The 12,375-nt window shown below is 35.0% G+C and overlaps 1 long non-coding RNA gene across 1 annotated transcript; it reads right to left on the bottom strand.

The window, feature by feature from the left end:
• Positions 1-3,319: 3,319 nt before the first annotated feature.
• LOC110936409 lies at positions 3,320-4,658 on the bottom strand. The gene is made up of 3 exons (XR_002590000.2): positions 4,520-4,658; positions 3,985-4,038; positions 3,320-3,463 (listed from the first exon to the last, which is right to left on the bottom strand). It is a non-coding gene; the product is annotated as an uncharacterized LOC110936409 (long non-coding RNA).
• Positions 4,659-12,375: the final 7,717 nt, after the last annotated feature.

Below are 12,375 nucleotides of genomic sequence, written 5' to 3' on the forward strand. Positions count from 1 at the left end.
TATCTTGTGTACGAGCACCATACTAACGTTTAACCAATTCAACTCAAACTTTCATTTAAGGCCTTTAACTCTCCCTCTTAATGACATTCATACCTTCTCACGCTGACCATTACAGGTCGATCACTGTATAGCATACCATAATTATTCTACCATTCATTTTGTTCATACTTACAAATAAATCTACGGATTCTTAATCATTAACTAAGAATTAAACAGTTTACTAACCTCACTTTCAACGTATAAGTCGGTTATCCGTGTGCCGGATCAATCCGCTTCTTTGTACGTACCTTCCGTACCAGAATTAGTCTCATTCATTCATGAAATATGCTCCCACTCACGGGCATCCTTCCACTAGCTTTATTACTATCACCTCACTAGGAATTCCATCATATTTATCTATAAATAAATAGTTAGTACATAACCTTTCATAATTGTGTCCTACAGGGTGTTTGTTTGCCTATTGTTTCTTTCACAATTTTCTTACGTGTATGCTAAAACATATCATACATTCCATTTCTTACATACTGTTCTTTCATTTCTTACATAGTTGAATCAGTTCCTTTAAGAATCATTGGACCCCCTTTTTGCTAGCTTGACCTGACATAAGTGAGATGATTCTCGTGTTTTTTTTTTTTTTTTTTTTTTTTTTTTTTTTTTTTTTTTTTTTTGAGCTTCGGTCAATACATGACCATTTCTTAATATACCATTTCCATTTGTTCGTTCACCGTATTTGGTGTTAATTCACCTACGTTCTCTAACACGTCTCTTACTAATGAGTATCCTACATTACACGTTGTATTCCTTACGTAATTCTTCCAATATTTGTAAGTAATTATTATTTACTGACTTCTACAATATAACCTTTTAAGGTCAACTACCACCCATAACTTTTTGCATATAAGTTTTGTAGTACGTGTTGTACATACCTTCAATTCGAATTCACTTACAGAACGTCCTTAGCTAACATCTGGACTAATATCCTTTCCATACCTTTCATTAACATTACCAAGTTCTCATTTATTTATACGTTCCACTTAATTTCAATTATTCTAACACGCATACATCTTTATGTAAATAAATTCGAAGTGACTGCGAATTCACCTTCTTTCTATTCATGCGTTAATCGACTTTTGTTAGTAGAATTTTCATATAAATGAGACATTTATTATTAGTTATCTCATTTCCAATCCATACAACAAAACTGTCGTCAAGCATAACACGTAAATCACTTAATACATAACACATTAACTCTTTACTTTAACATTTGTGTCTATGGGCCATTCCATGATATCCCTATATTGTTGACTTTTAGATAGTGAACTGTTTTGCTTACACACTTCAAACTTTTGAACATGTAATCATCTAAATATGATAGACCGTAATATTGATACTCTACGTATTTCATACATACAATTTACGTAATCCTCCAAACAATACACATATATACATTCACCTTCACGTACTATCGCATGCTAATGCTTCATGATCCTACGAATAGTAAATATCATTCAAGTTAACTATATAATATAATTCTAACACATCCTTTACTAATAGGTTCGTATGATTCGCATTTAGCACATATTCGCCTCCTAATCATAACAATGCAAATTATTAAATACACATAAGCATCACACCATTCAAGTACAAGGTACAAGCCTCTAATGCCTAATTCTGATTAAAGCATACATTCATCAAAATTTTCATACGAATTCCATGTAACTCACATTCTTCAAATTATTTTCACCACTAATCTTATCATTCTTATATTCATTTATTAACAATTCCGGCTTCTTCACATATCCAAGTACTTTAGTCTATATTTACTTCCTTCATTATTCATTATCATACGTTTCTAACTCCACTTTATACATTCGTCATTCATTTCATGCCATTCCATACGTTACATTCGACCTTTATAAGTTTTGCTTTATCGCCAACGATCTACATAACTTTACATATCTCCTTATATCTTCTAATAACTTGACAGGAACATAAAACGAGCATTTATGAGAAGTATGGGAACTTAAATTATAATTCACAAACTTTCCATACATCATAGTTCATTAGTCCGTATTCACTTCATTCGCATTCTTACATTTTAAACTTTACTCACTTTTTAAACTTTCAGCATTCATTCGTGTCATTCGACACTTTACTTTTGACCTTTACAAATTTCTTTCCTTTGCAACCACTAATTATGGTTACATATATCATGTTAGGCCTTACATGGACCCTAAATAAACGTTGAAGTGGCTTTCGGAAAGTACTATTGGCTAAAACATGAAAAACATGAAAATCTGGCGGACCAGCTTTGCACAACATCATGTTTTTGTTTAATACAAATCATAAGCTTTCCATATAACACATACTTCGGCCTTTGTTTACTACACTTGTAATCGTGCAATTCGAAATCTTGATCATCTAAGTCTCATTATTCACCTTATGTAATTCACATCGTTACTTTTAATTCTTTACGAATTCTTTGTCGTTGTGATCACGGATTGTGATCATAAGTATCTTATCCTTATGTTTATAAGGATCTTATATCATTATCTAAATGTCTTTTAGATCATACGAAAATCCTAATCATGAAAAACAAGCAAAACAACAATTTTTAGCAGATCATATTTCTAACAGCCGTCGGCGACGGCCTTAACTTCCGTCGGCGACGGGTTCTAAAAAGTGGCCGTCGCCCATTTCGTCCGTAGACAGCGAGTTAGTGCGTCGGATCAATGGGGGCGTCGGCGACGGCATGGAAGCCCGTCGGCGACGGCTTCTTGATTTGCTAAAACGCTGCTGTGACATTATTTGGCTAATTCAACCATTTTCCGGGTTTGTCTTCAGCCATACGGTCCTTGGAATTCCCGTATGGCCCCCATAAATACTCATCCACGTGCTTAACTTATATATTACATCCCAAACATATTACACCTACTAGTATTTTACCAAAAACTTAACGTGTTACCTCATTGGCGATCTTGGAGCGAGCACACTTTTGAACGAGCCGTCGGTTTGAGTTCAAGCATCACCTCAAATGCTCGAATCCCTCAAACCTTTGGCTCTGATACCAACTTGAAACATCCGTTATTTGCGTCTAGAAGGAATGACATCCAAAAGACGCTAAAAAACATAAACTTTTAAAATGTACAAATCTTTCGCAATTTAGAAGGTAAAAACGCTATGTCATTAATACATGATTTTAACAAAATTTGGGCATAACCCATCCATAAGACGAGCATATCCCTGTTTTAACCATCAACAAAACAAACAAGTTTACAACCCGTTCAACTAGACACGACTAAGAACCATACATCAAGTGTTAAAAAGTGTAACCACTAACGATGTTACACAAAAACGAGCGTTTGACCCAAAACATTAATACGTAATAGCGGAAGCGCTTGATAACCATAAGGTGTGCATATGCTCGCTCCAAATTGCCAAGTCGCCTAAATTGAGGATTTGCCTACATTCAATATAATAAATAGGTTAGTATTTCGCCACTAACAATTCTAGATAATAAACCCATTCGTTCCATTTCTTGGATTATCATTATTCCATTACTTTGCTAACCGTTAAACAGTTCATTACCTGCTTACCTTAAATAGAGGCTAAGCATACTTTGCTTATCATACCCGTTAGGAACGGATACTAGCATCATTGCATCGCTTTCATTCGATTTGTTCACAATGAACAATCATAGTCATTACATTCTTACATCATACCTCAATCCGAGAAAAACGGATCGAGTAGACTTTCGTCCATTACATACATAACTTCCTATACCCGGTTCGACTAAAAATACCGAACATGATGCATTAACTTTCGTATTTTAATCATTTCTCAACATCCGCTTATGACGGATCTAACTTTACTTTCAACAATCGGATATCTCAATACTCATGGTTCCAACATAACAATTTAATACATTAGAGAACATTATACATATGACATCATAATAAAAACATAAGGTGTACACTAACGTACCTCGATCTTGATTTCCTTCTTTCTTTGTGCGACTCGAACTCTCCTCCTTTATCCCTATACATTAACATGTTTACATTAAAATCTTTTCATTCCATTTTTACTTGTCACTACTACTTTTGGGATAAAGCATCATAACTCATTATAAATGTTATGTACATACTCAAGACATGATTATCATATATGTGATTCAAGTCAAAAGTGCAGAATTTCTAGTTGAGGCATTTTATCGAACACTTGGCGTGCTTACTACTAACAATGCGTCATGTACAAGTGTTCAATTCATAATCCTACTAGTTCTTATCATAATTCCATCACAACATTCTAACAATTGTTACTCCTACAGATTAAGCATTCATCATCATTATTTCACACAAATGGGGTTTTTTCCTACTTAAAACACTAAGATGAGTAATCTCAACATAATCCTTGTTCTATAGTGCTAATCTAACTGAAAATCATTCAATTTCTCATTTAACTTCAAGATTGGGTAAAACCCACTTTCTTCATAATCACCAAATCTCAAAATTCGACTTACCGTTTGTTAAGAAAGGTTAGATGGTCGAGAATTGAGCTTCATGCATCAACTAAACCTTGAAATCCCTTATCAATTGCTGGATTTTTGATCAACTAGGGTTTACCCCCTTTCTTCCCTTCTGGTCGTCGAACTCCAACACACCCAGATGTGTGTTTTTTTAGTTTTTGTTATTACTATAACTCATCTTTCCATTTTACCACATTCAACCCCCTTGTAATTTGTAATGGTTTATTTTTTAGACTTTTTCCATTCTTTTTCACAAGTTTAGTCCCTCTAATTACTTAGATTGTTTATTTGTCAAATAACCTTCCTTCTAATCAAGTTACTAACATAAACACTTAACTAGGTCAAATATAACAAGACTAGATATTTTAGGTAACATAAATGATTTGCATATTTTGGGGTGTTACACTGTTATGTAGCAATAAGGAAAAAGAGATCACCAATGGTTTGCAAGGCCATTGATAAGTGTGAAGTGATGCAGGAAGACTCAAACCTAGCAGATTTCGCACCGGGCTTCCGGCTGTAAGACATAGTCACCACATGGTCCACTCAGCGGACTCAGAGGTGGGGCTCGCTACACCCAAATAGATCTATCACTCATGCCCCTCGGTCCTACAACGAGGATTGATGGCCTTAATCGCCCTACTCATTCACATGATCTAGTAGTAAACCCTCCTTAAGCTATTCATACCATGTAATAAACGTCTGTAATAATTGTAACATGTATTTCACCCCCAAAGTATAAAACTGAAAACAGTTAAAAGAAAAGGGGGACATACATGTAACAATACTTCTCAAGTATTTGTATTCGTATTTCCTTCCCAAGGATGGGGTATCTCATACATGTATTTTCGTATTTGTATTTGCATATCTTGCCAAGTAATGGCGTCGTATTTCGGCGTATTGTTCCAAATAATAAAAAAAATATGTTAATATATTCCCAATATATATTTCCAAAACCATATATTTCAAGTCTTACTTAAATATATATAAACTTATTTTGTTCAATAATGTATTGTCCCAGAAAATAAATATTTTTCTTAAAAATTATATATCTTCTAAATATACTAGGAAAATATATTTTTATCTCCCAAAAATAATATATTTTCTCTTCTTGTATCCAAAACAATATTTCCCAAAAATATATATTCGTAAAAGTATTTCCCGGAATATTCCATAAGTTACGTTTTTGCGTTCGGTTTCACAGTATCAAGTGTGTAACTTAAATATTGATTCCATGAGATTTTTGGTATTATTTTGGAATTGTACTTGTCATGGTATTTTGATAAGTTATATTATTTTACCCTAAAATAATATAACTATTCCATATAGTAAACAAATATTCACGCAAGCGTCATGATATAAAATATATATTCTAAATATATATCTACCCATTTTATTTACAAAAACCAACCTCCGATACTTTGTATTTTTGTAACAAAACCTATGGCAAAGTTTATTTTGAAAAACAAAGTTAAAAATACTCTTGTAAACACTTGTTAGAAAATATTTTCTAAGTGTTGGAATTTTTAGAAAATTTCGCCACAGTTTCCTTTGTAAATGGAGGTGTCCATGCTATTTAGCATATCATTTTCTTTTCAAAAATCACCCAAACAATCAACAACAAAACATTAATCATCTTGCACTTACCAAGTGCAAAAACTATATATTTTACATAATAACATGAACTTGATTTTTCACAAAAAAAAATATGTGTAGTAACTTGGTGAAGTATTTAGTAGCCTTTGTTACCCTCCAAAATATATTTACTTCTTGGTAAACTCCATTCTTGAAGAATTTAAGTGTTTACAACTTGTAAACTCATTTTGCAGAAAATGTGTATTTATAACATCTTCTTGTCTTAAAAGTATTTCTACGCTTGTATTGTTACTAAAAATAGTGTGGGTTTAATAAAAATCATGATCTTTCAAAAATCACCTTTTTAACTTGGTTCTTTTAGAAAAATCATTCACAAGTCTTGGATTTACAAGATTACTAACTCACTTTGTTTATTACTTTTCAAGAAAATCATTTTACTTTCAAGTTCATGTCTTAATAAGAAGATGATCATCTTATGTAAACACATAATCACCTCTTATCTTGTTAGATCATGTTTTTAATCATAATCTAACAAGTTCAATATGATGATCAACATCATATTATCAAGAAATCAACAAGCAATCATCAACATATTCATAACAACATCATTCTAACAATATTTCATCATATTTCATCATTATGTAAACTTTATGTTCAAGCTTTAAGTTTATGTTCTTTAGTGTTCTTATGTTAATCATCAAGCAACAACTTTTAACCACTAAAATATGAAGTAAACAAGGGTGTTCAAGAATCTTACAACTAGCTTAAAGCTAGGGAAGAACAAGGTTGAAAATGTGGTGGATAAAAGCTTGTAAAGGAGGTCCTTCAAGATCCGTGAGTTCCACACTTCGTTATTCACCTTCTTACACCTTGTAATGATCATGGATTGAATGAATTTGAAAGATGAAAGTGAGTGTGTGTGAGCTCTCGGCCGAGAGGTAGAAGGGAGGGAGAGAGAGTGAAGGTGAAGTGTTTGTGTGTGGGAGAGATGAATACTAGATCTCCTTATAACCAAGTTAGAGTATTAACCAATGGTTTTAGTGTTTGTGAAGTACAATACAAGATCTTACCATAATCTTGGTGAATCCAAGATAGATCAAGGGAAGATCAATATGATCTTGGTGGGGTCACTCCCCTTGGGCCGTAAATCACATGGGGGGGGGGAGGGTTAATTGTAATTTGAAATGGTAAGTAGGTTAATTGGTGGAAGGTTAAAGGTAATATCTAATGTTTAGTGTGTAGGATGCCTTGTATAGTAATTTAGAGTGTTCGGGAACCATAACTAGCTCAGAAAAATAAATACAATGCTTCTAGCAATATTTTAGTGTTCCGGGTAATGTCCGGTTGTTCGGTTAGATACCGTTCCGTTAAAGTGATGAGTTATACCGTATAGTGTCTTTTATGTAACTTTTTGTGACACTTTTAATTCTCGACACTTAGGAAAGCATACAGGACCATTTTGCCATATTTTTGCACATTACTAACATGTTAAAATGCTGAATTTTGGTAATTAATGCAGAATTCTGCACTTAGAGTGGGTTTTAGACACTTTCCGGCACTTAAACTATCACCTGTGACGCAGTTTCATGGTCCTTACTTCCCTACACTCCACACTTGTGTAGTACCTTGTCTCTGGCTCATACTGGGCCTCAAAATATTGTCTGTCTATGTACTGGCACTATCAGTATATCTCTGAGTTATCAGGTAACTGTGCTAATGATGCTTTGTGCATCGTGTATGTCACTAAAGTTTGTATGTGATAAATGGTGTGACAGTATGAAATGTGATGCACATGTATGTATGATACAGAAATCAGAAAATAGTTATATCATCAGTTGTAATTAAGCACAGTTATTAAGCATAAATCAATATTAATTAATTGTATGGATACATGCAAATTTGACAGTTGTCACATTCTCCCCCTGTTAAGAAAATTTCGTCCTCGAAATTTGTACTACCTTAACTTCTTATGGTTACATCATGCGTGTACGTATATGGATAATATTGGGGTAGGAAATCACAAAACCGAATCAAACCTTATTCACATCTAGTGAAGCCAAGAGCATATTACAACACGAATCGAATGGTTAAAAAGGTATGTGGTTTCAGCATTTGATGTCCAAGGAAATGAGATGTATAGATGTAGAATCTAGTGTAACTTAGTTAACAGAGGGGCAACAAAGGAGTTTTGACCAATAGGATTCTCAAACAATCGGTCACAATATGTAAAACGAGTTTTCACAAACCATAGTCTAGGATCGTTCGACTGACCCGAATGAGTCGTTCAGAGAGGTTCTGATCTATTTCAGGTGCGGAAAACAAGAAATGGACTTAGAAACAGCTAAATCTTCACTATAACTACTGATTATATTGATCTGACAGCAAATACAATCAGTCTTCACACCGGCAGCACTTCGGTATGGAATACAAGGATCTCGATACCTGATTTCGCTCATAGACACCTATATATAGGGTCTTGATTTCGCTCGTAATGCCACAATGTCAGTTGGAGCGAAATTAAATCTTTGTGATTCCGCTCGAAAGTGTCAACATGACATTTTGGGCGGAATTAACCTCTGGAGCGAAATCAGACTTTAAACACACTAAAACTTCCTATTTTCTCGATCTACGTGCCCTGATCTATACAATTTATTCTAAGACTCGATACAAGACGAAGTCGACAGATGTATGCACCAACAGACTCCCCCTCAGATGTTGACGAGTCTTCAGTGTCGAGTCTGACTGTGTCATGTCTTCACATCTTTAGTCTTGATCAGTCTCTGGGCTTCACTTTCTCTATCAGCATCAACAGACTCCCCTTAACAATGTGCTGGCATTCCTTTAAATCTTCAGCATCATCTGTTTCAGGATCGTTGTCTGACTTTCACACTTTGTCCATGATCGTTAGCCTGGATCAAACTTTGTGTCACACCCCGACCACGTGGGACAACCAAGCGTGGCGGAAACGTCGGGGAGTGTTGTAACAGAATTAATTGTTTCACAACCATGGCATACAAAGTTTCATTTTATCTATCAACAATAGAGTAACATTGTTTTAAACATGAAAACCAAGAGTACATAACATAGTTAAACTAAGTCTATCTTCATTTTATGTCTCTAAGGCACAGGTCCGCCCTAGTGTCATGATCATCATCCTACGCAAAAGCTCCTGAAAACACATGTGAAAATAGGTACGTCAGCATAAAAATGCCTATGAGATACATAGGTTTTGTGAAACTAGGATTCATGACTTAAGATTTAAGAACCATTTAATAAAATTCAGTCATGAACCTTGTGAATTGTTTTGTTTTGTAAATCATTTGAAAAGCGATAATACATGGTTAAATAAATAACCAAGTAAAATGAGTTGTATAAAAGAAGTTGTTTGTAAAGCAATGTCTTGTGAAAGATATGTTATTTGTACAAAATGTTATATGTCTAAATTGAAATGATTCAAATAATGCTACGATATGTAATACCATACAAACATTTATATATAGGAAGTACCAGCGGCGTATCCACCATGCTTGTATCATATTACACACGTCTTGTTACTTAAATCACTTAAACAAACCACCCATGTATAAAGTTCGTGTTTAAACCAATTGTCAAAAAGTCCTCGTGTAAGCCATGTCAAATGTTAAAAGTCCAAATGTAGTCAAGTAATGTGTAACAAATGTTATGTATTGTAAGTAAGGTATTATCACATAATACAAATGTAGAAATGTACAAAACAAAGTATTTTGAATATATCAAAAAGTTATGTTTTGCAAAGTAGATGCATGTTACATTGATACAAACATTTATGTGGTAAGTTAACGCATACATTCAAGCCTTGAGACAGTCGGATAACCCTAAGTCAAGGTTATCAAAAGAAATGTTTCCGGATTCAGTCATTCCTTACATCCAAACAAACCTGGGATGTCAGGAATGGGATTTGTCAAGTCCTATGGTACCACTACTTACTACCGAGCGGCGTAGCTAATGTTAATGAACGTATATAAGTCCCGTTTGTGCAAACCAAATGTCATAGCAAATTTGGAACATGTTATATGAAAACAATGTACTAAATATGCTAAGTTAACATACAAAGCAGAAAAGTCATGTAAATCAATGTACTAGCATGCTATCAGTCAACATACATAGCAGAAATGTAAAGTAAACAATGTACTAAATATGCTAAGTAAACATACATAGCGAAACAATGTAATGTAAATCATGTACTAATAGTGTACTAATGAGCATAGCAAGTATATGATGTGAAAACAGGAAAGCACGAAAGTAACAAGTAGGCACATGTGTTTCACCCCAAAACAGTTTGGAAAACAGTAAAATAGGGGTATATGTACTCACTTGAGATTGCTTAGTAATCCTTGTGTAACAACCAAACAATGCTAGAGATCACGGATATCAAACGGCACCTTAATATAGGTAACTATGTTAATATACCGGACCTAAATCGGAGGATTGGATAGAATGGGGGTTCGTAAACCAAACGAGTATGGAGACTCATGTAATATGGTTTAACAAAGCCCACATACTAAAATGAAACCTAACCTAAGTGCTTACGACCCATTACGACCCGCTTAGGTAGCTTATGCTACTTTAACGCGTCGTTCGCATAAAACGCGTTCGGAACGCCTAACTAGCCCTATGATAAGTAAAATATGCCTTAACATGTCTAATATTGTTGCCAAATCAGTTTTAGATACCAAAAGTTATGTTACATATGCTTAATATGAATTTTGGCGTAAAAAGGGCATTTTGGTAATTTACCTAAGGCATATATACTACCTATCATACAACTACTCAAACGATGTGACCATAAGGTATAACCTCGGAAGGTTATTCCCTATACAATTATGGTCACTTAATGTGTTTGGTCGGATCCTAAAGATCGTCCAAATGGGTCGGGTTCGAAAGTATAAGCGATTGTTTAGATCGCTTACCTTACGACCCTATATAAGCACTAAACTAAAAGTGATGAGCTAAGCATGTTAAAACATACTTAACTAAGTTTAGAAAACAGGTTTGGTATCAAAACAAACGGTTTTGATACCTATGAGTAGTTTGGTTACAAAATCGCAAGAATGCGCATTTTGGCCGAAACTACGACTCTTCACTGAGCCTAGATAACGTGGTAATGAGTAGGTATAGTCACTATGGACTATAACCATCGTGATCATGCTCACGTTATGAAGTTCAAACGAACTTCGTGTTGACCATAAACTGGTCAACGCAGAAAGTCAAACAAAGCTTGACTTTAGGACTCGAAAAGCGATAAAAGAGCGAAAGAACACTTACGAAAGGTCCCCGAAAGCTAATCTTGATCCAGGAGCTCAGGTATGAAGCAATGGCATCAACTTAGAGCTTTTAGATCAGATTTGTGGGTTTTAAACAAGAATGGGGGGTATTTATAGGATATGCAAGACCGTTAGGATCGTTTATCGATTTACGTGCTCGAATCTCGTCCGTACAAGTGTCGCAATGTTGTGGTATCATAATGTGACCCCAACCCCAGAGATTTGCAAGAGGCATTGCCCTTTGGAGTGCTGAAAGGCTGCTAGCAGCTGGAAAAACGACCTTTGCTGATCTGAAGGGTTGTCGCGGGCCATGTAAAGGGTCACCCTGGGTTTACGCGGGCCGCCTGGATGCCCTGATCAGAAAGCAACTTTCAAAAATGACAGTTTAAGTCCCTGTTGTGGTTTAAGGCCATTTCCGACATGTTTAAGGCCTGTTAAGCCATCTTTAAGGCCCTAAAATGATGCTTAAACATTGTGGACATGGAACATGCTCAAAAATATGCCGGATGTTGGTTCGTTTGGTCGTACGATCGCGATGTTCGCTTAATTACGACGGAATGCGCATAAGCGCGAAAAACGATCCAAATGACGCGACGAATGGATTTTTCTCATGCCAAACACTAAGGCATAGTATTATGATGCTTACATAAATTATTGGATGTCCGGATGTATTCAGAACGTAAGTTATGCGCGAAAGTGCAAACTTATGCGCTTTTTGACACTTTTAGTCCCTGAATGATCCAAAAGTTTATTTTAGCACACCGAACCCCTCAAATCCTATTTCTAAGCTATATAAAGGATATTTAAGGTGTGTTTAACTTATGGTCATGTTCCGGAATGTCTGTTTTAGTACGAATAGTCATACTTTCGCAGTTTGTCGAATTTAGTCCCTGTAGGCGAATTAACTTGTTTTGCCATACCAAAGCCTTCAAAACTTATTCCTAAGTTATG

This window comes from Helianthus annuus, chromosome 1, assembly GCF_002127325.2.
Source record: "Helianthus annuus cultivar XRQ/B chromosome 1, HanXRQr2.0-SUNRISE, whole genome shotgun sequence".
In the NCBI taxonomy this organism is placed as follows: Eukaryota; Viridiplantae; Streptophyta; class Magnoliopsida; order Asterales; family Asteraceae; genus Helianthus; species Helianthus annuus.